Consider the following 18,983-nt stretch of genomic DNA (forward strand, 5'->3'; position numbering starts at 1 on the left):
CAGGGAGCGGGTGTAGAGAGAGAACAGGAGAGGACCCAAGACTGACCCTTGGGGGACTCCAGTTAAGAGAGGGTGAGGTGTGGAGGTTGCTCCACGCCAGGTTACCTGGTAAGTGCGGTTGGAGAGGTAGGAGGAGAACCAGGCCAGAGCAGTGCCAGAGATCCCCAGGTCAGCAAGAGATGATAGTAGAATAGAGTGATCAACAGTGTCAGAGGCAGCAGAGAGGTCGAGGAGAATTAGGACAGAGGAGAGAGAGGCAGCTCGGGCACATTTAAGTGAGTTGGTGACAGACAGGAGGGCGGTTTCAGTAGAGTGAGCAGAGCGGAAGCCAGATTGGAGAGGGTCAAGCAGAGAGTGGTTGGACAGGAAAGCAGAGAGCTGGCGGTGTACAGTCCGCTCGAGGGTTTTGGAGAGGAAGGGTAGGAGGGAGACAGGACGGTAGCTCTGGAGGGAGGTGGGGTCGAGGGTAGGTTTTTTGAGGAGGGGAGTGATCGAGGCTTTTTTGAAGGCAGAGGGGAAGATACCAGAAAGTAGAGAGGTGTTGAGGGAGGAGATGAAGGGGAGTAGAGCAGGAGCAGCAGCTTGAAAGAGGTGAGTGGGGAGGGGGTCCAAGGCACACGTGGTGGGTTTGTGACCCTGGAGCAGGGAGGAGAGGTCAGAGTCTGAGAGGGGCAAGAAGGTGGAGAAGGAGGGTGAGTTAGTAGGGGTTGCAGTGGGTGTAGGAGTTGGAGCGGGAGGGGGTGCGGGGGAGGGAGAGGTGTTAAAGAGTTTGCGGATATCTGAAATTTTAGAAGAGAAGAAGGAGGCAAAGTCATCAGGGGAGATAGAGGAGGGAGGAGGGAGGAGGAGGGGGGGGAGGGTTAAGGAGGGAGGAGAAGGTAGAGAATAGTTTACGTGGGTTGTTAGTGGAGGCTTGGATTACAGATTGGAAATAAGCACATTTAGCAGAGGAGAGAGTAGAGGAGAAGGAGGAGAGGAGAGTGCGGTAAAGGTCTAGGGCAGCAGGGAGTTTGGTTCTCTTCCATTTCTTTTCAGCAGATCGCAGTGTGATTCTTGCCGAGCGGAGCGCAGAGGAGAGCCAGGGATGGGGAGGGGAGGGGACAGAGGGAGTCGAGGGAGGAGGTGAGTGAGGAGAAGAGGGTGGAGGTAGCAGAGTCTACAGAGAGTTGTGAGAAGGAGTCGATAGGAGGGAGGTGAGAGAGAGCAGTGGAGGCAAGGACAGAGGGGGAGAGAGAGCGGAGGTTACGGCAAGAGGTGACAGTGGGGGTAGGAGGAGCAGGGAGAGGGGGGAGAGACAGAGAAAAAGAGATGAAATAGTGATCAGAGAGGTCCAGGGGGGTGACAGAGAGGGTGGAGGGGCAGCAGGCCCTGGAGAAGGTGAGGTCCAGTTGACGGTCAGCTTTGTGGGTAGGAGGGGACGGAGAGAGACAGAAGTCGAAGGAGTGCAGGAGAGGGAGGAATCCAGCAGAGTGGCTGGGGTTGGAGAGATGGATGTTGAAGTCACCCAACAGGACAGTCGGGGTAGACAGGGAGGGGAGGGAGGAGAGTAGATAGTCGAGTTCATCCAGAAAGTGAGTGAGAGGCCCAGGGGGGCGGTACAGAACAATGAGCAGGAGTTGACAGGGAAAGGTTAGTTGGACTGCATGAAATTCAAAGGTACTGACAGAGAGTGAGATGAGATCGGAGGGGACAGAAAAGAGTAAGGAGGGAGAGAGGAGAAGACCCGTCCCACCTCCCCGTCCAGTGAGACGCGGGGTATGGGACAGGACGTAGAGAGAGGACAGGGCAGCAGGAGTAACAGTGTTATCAGGGGACAGCCAGGTTTCAGTGAGAGCAAGGAAATCGAGCGAGAGGTGGGAGGCAAAGGCAGAGATGAAATCAGCTTTGTTAGCAGAAGAGTGACAGTTCCAGAGTGCACCAGAGAGTGTGCGGGAGGGGGGGAGAGGCAGAGAAATGAGGTTAGAGGGATTGGAGGAGCAGTAGCGGAGGGAGGGCAGAGGACGAGGACGGGAGGACAGAACAGGGATGTGAGAGACAGTCATAGCAGGACAAAAGGCACAGTAGGAGCAGTAGGGTGGAGGGTACAGACCTGACTAGTAGAGAGCTTCTTCTAGAGCTCCGTTAGGTTAGGATCTATTGGAGCAGCGTCTCAGTGCAGGCCTCCCCTCGCTGGACTCCCACAGCTAGACTCCCGGCTCTTTTGTTGAGGCTCTTCTGTTGGCTGGCGCGTCTGGCTGGCGCTAAAATAGGCTGCTTAATATATATATAAAAAAAAAAACTGCGTGGAAACCAATCATATAGCAAAACAACTTCTGGTACTAATCACACACCAACTCAGCTAATTCAAACACCACCTTACAGAGTTACCAAATGTAGTTAATTAAAGATTACTTGAAGCAGGAGCTAGCCTATCTGCCTCAGAGGAGGCCATTCAACCCATCTTGCTTGTTTGGTTGTTAGTAGCTTATTGATCCCAGAATCTCATCAAGCAGCTTCTTGAAGGATCCCCGGGTGTCACATATGGGTATACACATATATATAGTACTGTGCAAAAGTTTTAGGCAGGTGTGAAAAAATGTGTAAAGTAAGAATGCTTTCAAAAATAGACATGTTAATAGTTTATATTTATCAATTAACAAAATGCAAAGTGAGTGAACAGAAGAAAAATCTACATCAAATCAATATTTGGTGTGACCACCCTTTGCCTTCAAAACAGCATCAATTCTTCTAGGTACACTTGCACACAGTTTTTGAAGGAACTCGGCAGGTAGGTTGGCCCAAACATCTTGGAGAACTAACCACAGTTCTTCTGTGGATTTAGGCAGCCTCAGTTGCTTCTCTCTCTTCATGTAATCCCAGACAGACTCGATGATGTTGAGATCAGGGCTCTGTGGGGGCCATACCATCACTTCCAGGACTCCTTGTTCTTCTTTACGCTGAAGATAGTTCTTAATGACTTTCGCTGTATGTTTGGGGTCGTTGTCATGCTGCAGAATAAATTTGGGGCCAATGAGATGCCTCCCTGATGGTATTGCATGATGGATAAGTATCTGCCTGTACTTCTCAGCATTGAGGAGACCATTAATTCTGACCAAATCCCCAACTCCATTTGCAGAAATGCAGCCCCAAACTTGCAAGGAACCTCCACCATGCTTCACTGTTGCCTGCAGACACTCATTCGTGTACCGCTCTCCAGCCCTTCAGCGAACAAACTGCCTTCTTTTGACTCATCAGTCCAGAGCACCTGCTGCCATTTTTCTGCACCCCAGTTTCTGTGTTTTCGTGCATAGTTGAGTCGCTTGGCCTTGTTTCCACGTCGGAGGTATGGCTTTTTGGCCGCAAGTCTTCCATGAAGGCCACTTCTGACCAGACTTCTCCGGACAGTAGATGGGTGTACCAGGGTCCCACTGTTTTCTGCCAATTCTGAGCTGATGGCACTGCTGGACATCTTCCGATTGCGAAGGGAAGTAAGCATGATGTGTCTCTCATTTGCTGCAGTAAGTTTCCTTGGCCGACCACTGCGTCTACGGTCCTCAACGTTGCCCGTTTCTTTGTGCTTCTTCAAAAGAGCTTGGACAGCACATCTGGAAACCCCTGTCTGCCTTGAAATTTCTGCCTGGGAGAGACCTTGCTGATGCAGTATAACTACCTTGTGTCTTGTTGCTTTGCTCAGTCTTGCCATGGTGTATGACTTTTGACAGTAAACTGTCTTCAGCAACCTCACCTTATTAGCTGAGTTTGGCTGTTCCTCACCCAGTTTTATTCCTCCTACACAGCTGTTTCTGTTTCAGTTAATGATTGTGTTTCAACCTACATATTGAATTGATGATCATTAGCACCTGTTTGGTATAATTGTTGAATCATACACCTGACTATATGCCTACAAAATCCCTGACTTTGTGCAAGTGTACCTAGAAGAATTGATGCTGTTTTGAAGGCAAAGGGTGGTCACACCAAATATGGATTTGATTTAAATTTTTCTTCTGTTCACTCACTTTGCATTTAGTTAATTGATAAATATAATCTATTAACATGTCTATTTTTGAAAGCATTCTTTCTTTACAGCATTTTTTCACACCTGCCTAAAACTTTTGCACAGTACTGTGTGTGTATATATATATATATATATATATATATATATATATATATATATATATATATATATACGATTCTGCACGCAGGCAATAAAAAGTAAAAGGATTTAATGTTGACTCAGAAATGTCTTCATCTAGATAATGTGGGGAAACTATCAAAAAGGCCAACAAGATGCTCGGATATATTGTGAAAAGTGTTGAATTTAAATCAAGGGAAGTAATGTTAAAACTTTACAATCCATTAGTAAGACCTCATCTAGAATATTGTGTTCAATTCTGGTCACCTCCTTACAAAAAGAATATTGCTGCTCTTGAAAGAGTGCAAAGAAGAGCAACCAGAATTATCCTGGGTTTAAAAGGCATGTCATATGCAGACAGGCTAAAAGAATGTATATATGAATGTGTGTGTGTGTGTGTGTATATACAGACGTGCTCAAATGTGTTGGTACCCTTACAGTTCATTGAAATAATGCTTCATTCCTCCTGAAAAGTGATGAAATTAAAAGCTATTTTATCATGTATACTTGCATGCCTTTGGTATGTCATAGAATAAAGCAAAGAAGCTGTGAAAAGAGATTAATTATTGTTTATTCTACAAAGATATTCTAAAATGGCCTGGACACATTTGTTGGTACCCCTTAGAAAAGATAATAAATAATTGGATTATAGTGATATTTCAAACTAATTAGTTTCTTTAATTAGTATCACACGTGTCTCCAATCTTGTAATCAGTCATTCAGCCTATTTAAATGGAGAAAAGTAGTCACTGTGCTGTTTGGTATCATTGTGTGCACCACACTGAACATGGACCAGAGAAAGCAAAGGAAAGAGTTGTCTGAGGAGATCAGAAAGAAAATAATAGACAAGCATGGTAAAGGTCAAGGCTACAAGACCATCTCCAAGCAGCTTGATGTTCCTGTGACAACAGTTGCAAATATTATTAAGAAGTTTAAGGTCCATGGAACTGTAGCCAACCTCCCTGGGCACGGCCGCAAGAGGAAAATCGACTCCAGATTGAACAGAAGGATAGTGCGAATGGTAGAAAAAGAACCAAGGATAACTGCCAAAGAGATACAAGCTGAACTCCAAGGTGAAGGTACGTCAGTTTCTGACCGCACCATCTGTCGCTTTTTGAGCGAAAGTGGGCTCCATGGAAGAAGACTCAGGAGGACTCCACTTTTGACAGAAAAACATAAAAAAGCCAGACTGGAATTTGCTAAAATGCGTACTGACAAGCCACAGTCCTTCTGGGAGAATGTCCTTTGGACAGATGAGTCAAAACTGGAGCTTTTTGGCAAGTCACATCAGCTCTATGTTCACAGACGAAAAAATGAAGCTTTCAAAGAAAAGAACACCATACCTACAGTGAAACATGGAGGAGGCTCAGTTATGTTTTGGGGCTGCTTTGCTGCGCCTGGCACAGGGTGCCTTGAATCTGTGCAGGGCACAATGAAATCTCAAGACTATCAAGGCATTCTGGAGCGAAACGTACTGCCCAGTGTCAGAAAGCTCTGTCTCAGTCGCAGGTCATAGGTCCTCCAACAGGATAATGACCCAAAACACACAGCTAAAAGCACCCAAGAATGGATAAGAACAAAACATTGGACTATTCTGAAGTGGCCTTCTATGAGTCCTGATCTGAATCCTATCGAACATCTATGGAAAGAGCTGAAACTTGCAGTCTGGAGAAGGCACCCATCAAACCTGAGACAGCCGGAGCAGTTTGCTCAGGAAGAGTGGGCCAAACTACCTGTTAACAGGTGCAGAAGTCTCATTGAGTTTTACAGAAAACGTTTGATTGCAGTGATTGCCTCTAAAGGTTGTGCAACAAAATATTAGGTTAGCGGTCCCATCATTTTTGTCCGTGCCATTTTCATTTGTTTTATTATTTACAATATTATGTTGATTTCTATTAAATATGGAATAAACAATGGTGGATGCCAATTACTTTTGTCAGTTTCAAGTTATTTCAGAGAAAATTGTGCATTCTTCACCTTTTGTGGAGGGGTACCAACAAATTTGAGCACGTCTGTATATATATATATATATATATATATATATATATATATATATATATATACACACACTACCGGTCAAAAGTTTTAGAACACCCCCATTTTTCCAGTTTTTATTGAAATTTAAGCAGTTCAAGTCCAATGAATAACCTGAAATGGTACAAAGGTAAGCAGTAAACTGCCAGAGGTTAAAAAAAAAAAAAAAACTGAAAAATAATGTACATTTCAGAGTTAAACAAAAAGGCCTTTTTCAGGGAACAAGTAATGGGTTAACAACTTACAGCTGTTCTGCAGCAATGGAAGTAAATTAAGCCTTGAAAGTTGATGCTAACAATTCCTACAGGTGTCCCAACTTTTGTTGATTACTTACAAACCCTCTGTCTGTTGGAACAGACTGTGTTACTACACCCTCTTAAGCATTATTTGGACAGTATTGTACTGCAGGAAGTAGTATATTGCTCTCATAATGGCGAGAAAAAGGCAATTAACAAAGGAAGACAGACAGACCATTATAACCCTTAAAAGTGTAGGTCTTTCCTTTAGAGAAATTGCAAAGAAAGCCAAGGTGTCAGTGAGTACAGTTTCCTACACCATCAAAAGGCACTTGGAAACTGGAGGAAACTCTGACAGGAAGAGGTCTGGCAGACCCAAAGCCACAACAGAATCAGAAGACAAGTTTCTGAGAGTCAACAGCTTGCGTGATAGGCGGCTCACAGGACAACAGCTTCAAGCACAGCTTAACACTGATCGAAGTAAGCAAGTCTCAGTTTCAGCTGTGAAGAGAAGACTTCGAGCTGCAGGTTTGACAGGTCGAGTGGCAGTAAGAAAGCCATTGCTAAGATGGCAAAATAAGAAAAAGAGGCTTGCCTGGGCCATGAAGCACTGGAGACTGGAAGAAGGTCTTATGGACCGATGAATCAAAATTTGAAATCTTCGGTTCATCACGCAGGGTTTTTGTACGCCGTCGAGTAGGCCGAAAGGATGGTTCCTTGGTGTGTGACACCAACTGTCAAACATGGAGGAGGAAGCGTGATGGTCTGGGGCTCTTTTGCTGGATTCAGAGTCAGCGACTTGCACAGAGTGAGTGGCACCCTGAACCAAAACTGCTACCACAGGTTCATCCTACAGCAAGATAATGACCCAAAACATACCTCCAGGCTATGTCAGAACTACCTTAGAAGAAAAGAACAAGACGGTAGGCTTCAAATCATGGAATGGCCAGCACAGTCTCCAGACTTAAACCCCATCAAGCTGGTTTGGGATGAACTGGACAGAAGGGTGAAAGCAAAGCAACCTACAAGTGCAACACATTTGTGGGAACTTCTGCAACAGTGTTGGGAAGAACTTTCTGAACAATATTTGATTTCCATTGTAGAAAGAATGCCACGAGTGTGTTCGGCTTTTATATCTGCAAAAGGTGGCTACTTTGATGAGTCAAAAATTTAGATGAAATTTTGTTAAACAAAACGATTCCATGATTTCTTTTTTTTTTTATCTCCAATTGTTTATTTGTTCTATGCTTTAATTTCAGAGTACATTGAGACATTAAACTGCGTAAATTTCAATAAAAACTGGAAAAATTGAGGTGTTCTAAAACTTTTGACCAGTAGTGTATATGTACAGTGCCTTGCATAAGTATTCACCCCCCTTGGACTTTCCCACATTTTCTAGTGTTACAACCTGGAATTGAAATAGATTTAATTGGGATATTTACCATTTGATTTACACAACATACTTAACACTTTGAAGGTGCAAAATGCTTTTTATTGTGACACAAAAGTTAATTAAACCAAAAAAAAAGACATTTGTTGGTTGCATAAGTCATATGTACATGAGTATCAGCTGAATTTCATCCCTTTATGTATGTATGTATGTATGTATGTATATGTAAATATATATATGTGTGTGTATGTGTATATTGTAACACGGCAGGGAGGAGTTTAAAATCTTCCCTGCCAAAAATATGTGCGTATGCACATTTTGGTTAATTGTTTTATTATTTTGCTAATTGTTTATTGTTTAATTATCACCCGTACCTGATATATATTGTAAATTAATGCCAGGTGCAGGGTATTTAAGACGTGCAGCTTGTCTGTACGGGGCTGCTGAGTGGAAGTAGGCAGATAGTGTGCTCTGTCTCCGAGCAGTCTCCGAGCAGTTAAGGGCTGTGTGAAACCGGTGTGTTTTTTTGTGACAGGTAAACGGCTTAGCCGTCCTGCAATTTAGTCAGGGACCTGCATAAGTGTTTAGTTAGTGTGTATGAGAACTAGGTGTTTGTTTTGTTTTTGATTGTTTATTACAAGTAGCGCGTAAGCACTTAAAACTCCATTTCCTGTGTCCTGGGTCTGCTTGGAAAGGGGCAAACGAACGACCGTGAGTGCCGGCCGGGTTACAATATATACAGTATATATATATATATATATATATATATATATGTAGTTTTAAATATTTACTATTTATTTATCTTTGTTCACTATTATTTCTTTCCTTATATTGGTATTTACTGTTACAATTTTTGCATTGTATTCATATCATTTATTAATTTTGTCTTTGTCATTGTCATTGATGCCACCTTTGAATGGAACCCTCAATCTCTCTTTCCTACTTTACTCCAGTAAAAGGCATCACATCGCCTTCTCTTTGTCTATCATCTCTGGACTGATACGGCTCCCATTTCATCTGTCAATGACGTAGAATGAACAAGTGTGCAATTGACATCCCGTGCCTTATAGTAACACCTTGAAAATGTGTTTTCCAGTATGGGTTTATGTTCGTGCATTTTACATCGGTGCATGGCTAGATCTCAAAATTACACTGATTATGTAGTAAAATCACCAACCATATAGACCTCCAGTTCTTCACAGTGTAGTTAATTCACCTCTTTATGAAATCGGCAAAGCTTATGGATTAATAAAAACCTATTCCTACCCAGAAAGAGTTAACAGAATAAATAGAGAACCAGTTTAACAATCAGAAAGCTTCCTTTTATATACTCAATGTTCCAGGGTGCCTGTAAACAGAAGTGGAATGCAGCTGAATCTCCTACATTACTCAGGATTACTCAGCAAGATGGGAAGAATGATCCCTTTGTAGACACTGCTTATTGAATGAAGCCGGCCACAGACTTTTGTTTTTGACACAAGTGGTACTTGAAATCACCTTGACTTCCAATTAATGCCAGGAAAAAAACCAACTTGACAAACAGCGTGCAGCATTTTATTGTCAAATAGGGTTTTCTATACACATGAATGACTTGTTTTACAGATAGCAGTTTATGCCTTTTTTATGCCATTTGTTTTTGCTGACTTGCCAAGATATTTACTGTGGACCTGATCTTCAGCTGCCAGTTTCTTTTAAAGGAATTTCAAGCAGCACTGACAAAAAGAGCATGTACACTATGAGGACGAGGCAGAGCTGTGTTATCCACAGTGCAGGGGCTCCCACGCTGACAAGTGCATGTACACTGTGAGGAGGAGGCAGAGCTGTGTTATCCACAGTGCAGGGGCTCCCACACTGACAAGTGCATGTACACTGTGAGGACGAGGCAGAGCTGTGTTATCCACAGTGCAGGGGCTCCCACGCTGACAAGTGCATGTACACTGTGAGGACGAGGCAGAGCTGTGTTATCCACAGTGCAGGGGCTCCCACGCTGACAAGTGCATGTACACTGTGAGGAGGAGGCAGAGCTGTGTTATCCACAGTGCAGGGGCTCCCACACTGACAAGTGCATGTACATTGTGAGGACGAGGCAGAGCTGTGTTATCCACAGTGCAGGGGCTCCCACACTGACAAGTGCATGTACACTGTGAGGACGAGGCAGAGCTGTGTTATCCACAGTGCAGGGGCTCCCACACTGACAAGTGCATGTACACTGTGAGGACGAGGCAGAGCTGTGTTATCCACAGTGCAGGGGCTCCCACACTGACAAGTGCATGTATACTGTGAGGACGAGGCAGAGCTGTGTTACCCACAGTGCAGGGGCTCCCACACTGACAAGTGCATGTACACTGTGAGGACGAGGCAGAGCTGTGTTATCCACAGTGCAGGGGCTCCCACACTGACAAGTGCATGTACACTGTGAGGACGAGGCAGAGCTGTGTTATCCACAGTGCAGGGGCTCTGACACTGACAAGTGCATGTACACTGTGAGGACGAGGCAGAGCTGTGTTATCCACAGTGCAGGGGCTCCCACACTGACAAGTGCATGTACACTGTGAGGACGAGGCAGAGCTGTGTTATCCACAGTGCAGGGGCTCTGACACTGACAAGTGCATGTACACTGTGAGGACGAGGCAGAGCTGTGTTATCCACAGTGCAGGGGCTCCCACGCTGACAAGTGCATGTACACTGTGAGGACGAGGCAGAGCTGTGTTACCCACAGTGCAGGGGCTCCCACACTGACATGTGCATGTACACTGTGAGGACAAGGCAGAGCTGTGTTATCCACAGTGCAGGGGCTCTGACACTGACAAGTGCATGTACACTGTGAGGACGAGGCAGAGCTGTGTTATCCACAGTGCAGGGGCTCCCACACTGACAAGTGCATGTACACTGTGAGGACAAGGCAGAGCTGTATTATCCACAGTGCAGGGGCTCTGACACTGACAAGTGCATGTACACTGTGAGGACGAGGCAGAGCTGTGTTATCCACAGTGAAGGGCTCCCTGCTCTTTGCCAAGACGCATAGATCCTTTGTGTGCTCCACGGACCACAACCAGCTTGAGACCAAAAATGTTCATATATTTAACTGCAGATTATATCATTAGTGGTATTGTTATTTTGAGGGTTTGGGAATAGGGAGAATTTTTTATATGGATCATCAGGGATCCGCAATTACAAATTGTATTGCATCTGTGTTACACAGTGCATGGCCTCTTTGTCTAGACTTGGTGAAAAGCTAGCTGCTCTGGGTATGCAGCTTGTGCATAGTGTGCATTAAGTGGTTGTGTTGCTATGCATGCAGTTTGACTGACGCTTTCACAGTTGTGTGCAGTGAGAATGCATGATACAAGGCTATCCTGTGTAGTTTTCTGATGCCAAGCCTTCCTGTTCCTGTAGTGCAGGGGTGTCAACTCAATTCCACCGCGGGTCACAATGAGAAATGAAATTGAAGTGGAGGACCGGCTGTAAATATTTTGCCCCCCCCCCCCCCCCCCGGAAAAAGTGCATATGAATGCTGCAACCATTTATTAACCATTTATTATTGTTAGTATGATGTATCTGTTGTGTTTCAATAAGATGAAGTAGACTAGTGTTTCGATGTGTGTCTCACGTTTCTAATCTCACTTGCACACACTCACATATTCACAAACTGCAATGCATCAAAAAAACATAATAACAAGCCTTTTACAACACAGGCGCATGACACAGTAGCGTAACCAAGCTACAAGAAAGCCAGCTAGTAACGTACATCTACAGCTGTAACAGTAGCACTCAGGCCAAACTAACTTCAGATAGGATTTGAGACATTTAAACATAACTAAAACATATATTTATTTCACATATGACATTCACTTTCAAAACATAAATAAAAAATATCTGTCCAGACATTTAAACATAAGTACAAATAGCTGTCCTGCCGAGGCCTATTTGCTGCTACTTGTGGAGCCTGACACCTGGGACCTTTTCTTTGTGGCAAATTGGTCACTCTTGGGGGCAAAATCCTGCGCTGAGGCAACTCTCAGGATGGACTGAAGATGCTTGTCCGTCAGACGTGTTCTGTGAGGGGATTTGTTTATCTTCATCATGGAGAACAGCTGTTCGCATAGGTATGTGCTTCCAAACATGGAGAGGACACGGGCAGCCTGAAGGCGGAGCTGTGCTAGCGTGTCTGGGACGACAGTGTAAAACTGGGCAGCGCCGATCGATTAATTCCATTTGGATATCCACTGGGACGCTGTCCACATCCACTGCAAAGGGATTGGAGAAGAGCGCGAAAGTGAACTGCTGCATCTTGAAGTCGGCAAATCTTCTTTCGAACTCAGTGCACAGTAGGCTCAGTTTGCCAGCAAGAGCTGCACTTGGTAAAGTTGCGCTGGTAAGCGAGTTTGACACTGTCTGACATGTCGGGAAGTGAGCAAAGTTTCCCTGTTGCATGTGATTTTCCCACAAATGCAGTTTCATTTGGAAGGCTTTCACGGCGTCATACATGTCAGTAATAACTTTTGAGGTTTGAGACCCTGCAGTTTCACATTCAGTGAGTTGAGATGGTCCGTTATGTCACATAAGAAACCAAGGTCACACAGCCGGCTCTCATCCTGAAGCTCCTTGATTTCTTTCCCCTTAGTTTCCATGAAAAGGGCAATTTCCTCACGCAACTCAAAAAATCTCTTGAGCACTTTTCTCCGACTTAGCCAACACACCTCTGTGTGGCACGGCACATCATCACATTCAGCATTCAGCTCGTCAAGAAGTGACCGAAACTGGCAGTGGTTCAATCCCTTGGCCCTGATGAAATTCACTGTTTTCGTAACAACGCTCATCATGTGTTTCATCTTCAGTACTTTGCCACAAAGCGCCTCTTAGTATATGATACAGTGGTATGTTGTTAGCTGGCCCGGGCAATTTTCCCCCTGCATCTTCTCTCGCACCTGCGCTATCAGCCCACTCTTTTCACCACACATAGCTGGAGCCCCATCTGTTGTCAGTCCCACCAATTTCTCCCATGGCAACTTCATCTCATCTACACAGCTCTCGACCTGTTGAAAAATGTCCTTCCCTGTGGTAGAGCCATGCATCGCTATGACACCCAAAAGCTCTTCAGTGACGGATAGGTCGGGATTCACCCCACGGATGAAAATTGACAACTGAGCTGTGTCCGTAGCCTCTATGCTCTCGTCAGCAGCCAGTGAGTTTGCAATGAAGTCTTTTGCTTTTTCACTGAGCTGATCTTGCAGATTGGTAGCTAACTAGGGCAGCAGTGTGGAGTAGTAGTTAGGGCTCTGGACTCTTGACCGGAGGGTTGTGGGTTCAATCCCCAGTGGGGGACACTGCTGTTGTACCCTTGAGCAAGGTACTTTACCTAGATTGTGATTTTGCCATGGTGAACACATTCTGTTGGAGCTCAAGACTTTTCTTTAACTCTGCCACCTTCTGTAGCCTTTGCTCTCTATCCAAGTCTCCATATTTGTCTCTGTGTTTGGTCTCGTAGTGGCATTGTAAGTTAAATTCTTTCAATACTGATACACTCTCTTTGCAAATTAGACAAACTTGTTTTTCCCTGTGCTCCACGAACATGTATTCGATCTTCCACCTGTCCTGGAACGTTCTGCCCTCTCTGTCCACTTTTCTAGCTATTGTTGAGTGAGTGATTGTGTTGTGACAGGTTTTAAGTTAAGTGTATGCGTGACACAGCGCACTGTAACAGAATGCTCAGTGTAGGCCTGTGAACTGTGCATATATGCCATGGTTCGCGCCAAAGCGTGCAGTGCATGTTTGGACTTGTAGTGAATAGAGAGCCGAAGTATTATGTCACTTCCTGTCCCACTGGTTCCAAAAATGAAATTGTCCTATTGATTTCTCCATAGGCTTTTTTTAAAACCTTCGATTATTAAAATATATATTTAAAATACAGTTATGTGTCACAATAGTTCAGAAATTGTAGTGGAAACTGGATTAATTTCACGCCAAATACGTTGTCTCCGCTTAAAGAGCTGCATTTCCCAACCTAAAACAAGATGAAGTGCCTGAGGAGTGAAGGAGCTCCGTGAGGACGAGGCCAGGTTACTCGCAGCGAGGGTGATTTGTGTTGAGCAGAGTTTGTGTGTGAGACTAAATTTATGAAGTGTTGGTGAATTTAAACCGTAATAAAAACGATCTACCCACTAGCAAGGTTGAGCCAAGATAAACGTATTGCTAACTAACTAGTTATTTAACTATGAAGCGAAAGTTAGCAAGCTAATACCCCACTCAAAATGTTGGAACACTCCGAACACTGAGTTAGCGGTTTTCTGCAGAGATAATGTAGTTCGTTTGTGGAATATAACGTACACAGAGTTGTACCTTTACCAATTCTTCAATAATTTGCTAAATGTTTCGGCCTATTACATAGCTTATGATGTATCTAACAACGAAAGGTAAACGTTACACTGGTTCAAGGTTTCAATTATCAGTAATCGATGATATTGCGAACCTCTATGGAGAAATACATGGGGAAAATTCTCTTCTGGAACCCGCACTTCGGCTCTCTGTAGCGGACTGGTCGTGGGCCAAAATAGTCAAAATAGAAATAGTCTCGCGGGTCGGATTTAGATGCGTCGTGGGTCGTGTACGGCCCACAAGCCTTGAGTTTGACAAATGTGCTATAGTGTCACAGTCTGACAAGAGCACAAGTGCTTCATCCAGGATGTTTGCTGAGCTTTTCTGCAGGATGTCTACACCTTATAAACACAAAACTTTCCCAGTCAGCCAACATGTTTCACCTAACGCTGTAATGTTGTTGAAGCTGACACCCTGGGATCCTTCAAGAAGCTGCTTGATGAGATTCTGGGATCAATAAGCTACTAACAACCAAACGAGTAAGATGGGCTGAATGGCCTCCTCTCGTTTGTAAACGTTCTTATGTAACCTCCCAGACATTGGGTGAAACATGGTGCCATAGCTGACCAATATTTTTTCACGGTCATCTTCCAAAAATCAATGGAGCAAGATATCTCAGAGATTCATTCTGTAGATGTGACGTAGTGTACGATTTTCCAATATGCAACCAAGGGGGTGCAAATTAACCCTGGAAAGAAACTGAAAACGAATTAGCTTCCAGCAGGCATGATAGGCTTCAGATTCAATTTGACCTGCTTTCTGAGAAGCTAGTGGTCATGACCTCAGCAATCATTCTCAGCCGTATGGTCTCCCTCTGTGCTGCACATTTCATATTTAAATAGCCCCGTGTCACTGACATGCACTGAAGAGCTAGCTGTTAGGTGATTGTTCTGAGCACAAATGTGATCCCTTTAAATATAGATGGAGCGCTTGAGTCCCAAATAGGAGGTACCTTGCAAATCACACCTAAAAAACAAAACTGACCCCAATAATTCATAGATTATACCTCACAGGAATTCCAATGTCTCTGTTTGCATATAAATCATTCAGGCTTCTATCTATATGTCTGTCTGTCTGTCTGTCTGTCTGTCTGTCTGTCTGTCTGTCTCTCTCTCTCTCTCTCTGTTGGTGCTGTCTGTCGCTGTGCATGCTGGGAGTGTGTGAGAAAGCTGTGTGTGTGGGGAGTGAGTAGATTTCTGAGTAAGGGTTTTTTTTGTCCCCAGTCTTTTTTTTCTTTCTATGGTTGGTTTGTTTGACTGTTACAGCTGATCAAAACATTTTTGGCGAAATAGAGACGGCCTTATGTCCAGGGGAGGGGGAGTCCCGAGAGGGCACGGCTCTGGTTTTGACAATATTACATGCAGAAACGGCATTAAAATCATAGTTGATGCTATTTTCAGTGTTGAGAAATGTGTAATTGAGCTTGGAAAAGTAGTAGGGTGTAAAAATATAAAATCGGCTTCTTGAATGAATAAGGCAGTGGTTGTGTTTCTGAACAGTGAAGATTTACTTCAGACAGCTGTTCAGGAGGGTTTAGTAATTAATGATGTTTTGGTTTCTGTTTTGCCTCTCGCTGTTCCGGCGAAAAAAGATACTATTTCAAATGTCCCGCCGTTTATCAAGAATGACGTATTAATCAGAGAGCTGAGCTGCCATGGGCAAATAATGTCGGAGATTACTATGATTCTACTGGGCTGTAAAGTGCAAGAATTAAAACATGTAGTCTCATTTAGGAGACAGATAAAAGCACTGATTGTTCTGAGAGCAGAGGGAGGCGTGTCAGAAGTGCAGAATGTACAGCACTTCAGAGTGAGGTGAGCACAGCTGAGAGTGAAAATCGCGACAGTGATGTGGCAGGCACTAGTGACAGACTCCTCGTATAGCTATGAGCTCTCTGTTAGCCAGCAGGTTAGAGGAGGGTACAGCGCTCAGAGCATACAGGAATTTCTAGAAATTATAAAAGGAAAAAGAGGGATTAGTGTGGTAGAACACTTTCCTGATTTGGCGCTGTTTGTAAGTTCTGCTCAGCAGGTGATGGGGCTTGAAAAGAAAGAAAATGATAGGTTAAAGAATCTTATTATTAAAGTTAGAGGTTCATTAAAAAAAAGTAATAATGGTTAAACTAGACTTATTTTTATTATCCTGATTATTTTTTTATTATTATTTTCTGTGCAATTTCTTGTCTGTCCTTCTCTAACTTAGCCATGCAGAACATTAAGCTGGGTACTTTAAATGTCAGTGGCAGGGGGGATACAGTAAAGAGGGCAGCTATGTTTGATTATTTATTGCAGAAGAAAGTGAGTGTTGCTTATTTTCAGGAGACACACACTGATATGAATAATCGAGCAGACTGGTTTAATGAATGGAAGGGGGATGTCATTTTAAGTCATGGAGCTAATTTCAGAGCAGGGGTTGCAATGATATTTGCACCAGATTTTAAACCTGATTCTTTGTCGACTTCTGAAGTGGTACAGGGAAGATTGTTACAGGTAAAAGCTTGTGTAAAAAACAAAACATTTATATTTATTAATGTGTATGCTCCCAATGATGGACGAGAGAGAGTGGATTGTTTTAAGCCTCTGAATAGTGTGTTGTCGCAGTGTCAGTTGGAAGAGGTTGTTTTTATTAGCAGGTGATTTTAATTGCACTATTTTCTATCAGTCTGATAGGAATGGATCCGAGCCCCACCCACAGTCAGTCAGGGAACTGATTTCAGGTTCAACTGCAAATGATCTTGTGGATGTCTGGAGGTCAACACATAATAAAATCAGGCAATACACATGGGATAAAGGGAGCGCTGGGAGTATTTCTTTAGCCAGGCTGGATAAATGTTCTTAATCACTGTTTAAATCTATTTATTAAGTCAGAGATTATTCTAAATGGATTCTCAGACCACAGTATGGTTCTTTTAGAAATGGTTATTCCACACGTGAAGGTTAATTCTTCTTACTGGCATTTTAATAACAAGTTGCTGCAGGATGACCACTTTTTAAAATGTTTTAGATTCTTTTGGAAAAGGTGGAGAGGACAAAAAATTGCTTTTTCTTCGATGAGAAAGTGGTGGGATGTGGCCAAAGTTCAGATAAAAATGCTGTGTCAACAGTACACTAAAACATGACACAGAGCACTAGTGTAGCAATGAAAGAGCTCGAAGCAGATATCACTGGTCTACACAGAGCGCTGTAGTCCGGCTACAGCAATAGGCTGTTTGAGGACCTGAAAACAAAGAAAAAAAGATTAGCTGATCTGCTGGACACACAGGTTCAGGGAGCACTGATTTCAGAATCTTGCCCAGATGGATGCACCAACGAAAAAAATTTTTTTGCACTTGAAAAGAGAACTGCACAAGGAAAACTGATGCACTGTCTGCAGACAGCGACGTGTCTATATGAGCCTGGGGAGATCCGGAGGCGCACTGTGGGTTTCTTTTCGGAATTGTTCACGGCGATGGCAGTGGATGAGTCGGAGGAGGCACAGCAGTTCCTCCAGGGGCTGCCTCAGAAAGAGAGAAGCTCGAGAGAGAGCTGACATTGCAGGAACTGTCTGAGGCTCTGGCTGGGCTGAATACTGGAAAGGCAGCAGGGATCGATGGCTTAACCATTGAACTTTATAAAACTGTTTGGCCACAGACTGGAGGAGATTTGTTTGACGTGTTCACGGAAAGCATAAAGGAAAATGAACTGCCTCGGAGTTGCCATCGAGCAGTTTTGACATTACTGCCAAAAAAAGGAGACTTGTGTAACATTAAGAACTGGCAGCCTATCAGTCTCCTCTGTTCAGAGTACAAGATTCTATCTAAGGCCTTGTCAATCCGGTTGTGTTGAGTAATGAATTCTATTGTACAGCCCGAACAAACGTACCGTGTGTCAAACAGATCTATTTTTGATAATATATTTTTAGTTAGAGATCTTTTAGAAGCTTCCAGGCTCTTTGGTTTTAATGCAGGGCTTATTTCCATAGATCAGGAAAAAAGCATTTGATAGAGTAGACCATAAATATCTATTCAGAGTAGTTAAGGCATTTGGCTTTGGTCCCAGTTTTCAGGGACACATTCAGTTGCTTTATAGTAATGTATTTAGTGTATTAAAACTCAATGGTGTGCTTAGCTCTCCTTTTCCAGTGCAGAGGGGTATCCGTCAGGGCTACCCCCTGCCTGGAATGTTATACTGACTTTCTATTGAACCCTTTGTGAACAAATTATGTTCTTTACTAACTGGTATTCCAGGTGTGTCTATGGAACCTGTAAAAGTGGTGGCTTATGCGGATGATATCACAGTGATTGTGATAAACACTCAGGATGTGCAAGCATTAAAAGATTGCCAATGTGTGTTTGAAAGGGTTTCTTCCTCAAAAGTAAACTGGGCTAAAAGCAATGCTTTTTTAATGGGAGACTGGGAGGGTAGTAGGCCACCAGACCTGCAGTGGAATCGGCGAATTTTTAAACATCTGGGCGTGTTTTTAGGAGGAGAGGGGGTGGCAAAGGAAAACTGCAGTGGGGTTATTGAACAGGTAAAAGGAAGGCTGCCGAGCTGGAGTTAGCTTATTACAAAACTGTCCTTTAGGGGTAGGGTTTTGGTTATTAACCACTTGGTCACTTCAATGTTGTGGCACAAGTTCAGGTGTGTAGACCCCCCACCGTCGCTGGTAAAGGAGATCCAAAGACTTGTAGCACAGTTTTTCTGGAACGGTATTCACTGGGTTAGACAGAGTGTGCTGTACCTGCCTGTAGGGGAGGGTGGGCAGGGCCTGGTGGATGTGTGTAGCAGGGTTGCAGTGTTTAGCTGCAATCTCTGCAGAGGCTGCTGTTCGCACCTGAGTCTCTCCCTTGGAGAGCACT

The sequence above is a fragment of the Acipenser ruthenus genome, chromosome 16 (assembly GCF_902713425.1).
Source record: "Acipenser ruthenus chromosome 16, fAciRut3.2 maternal haplotype, whole genome shotgun sequence".
NCBI classification, from domain to species: domain Eukaryota; kingdom Metazoa; phylum Chordata; class Actinopteri; order Acipenseriformes; family Acipenseridae; genus Acipenser; species Acipenser ruthenus.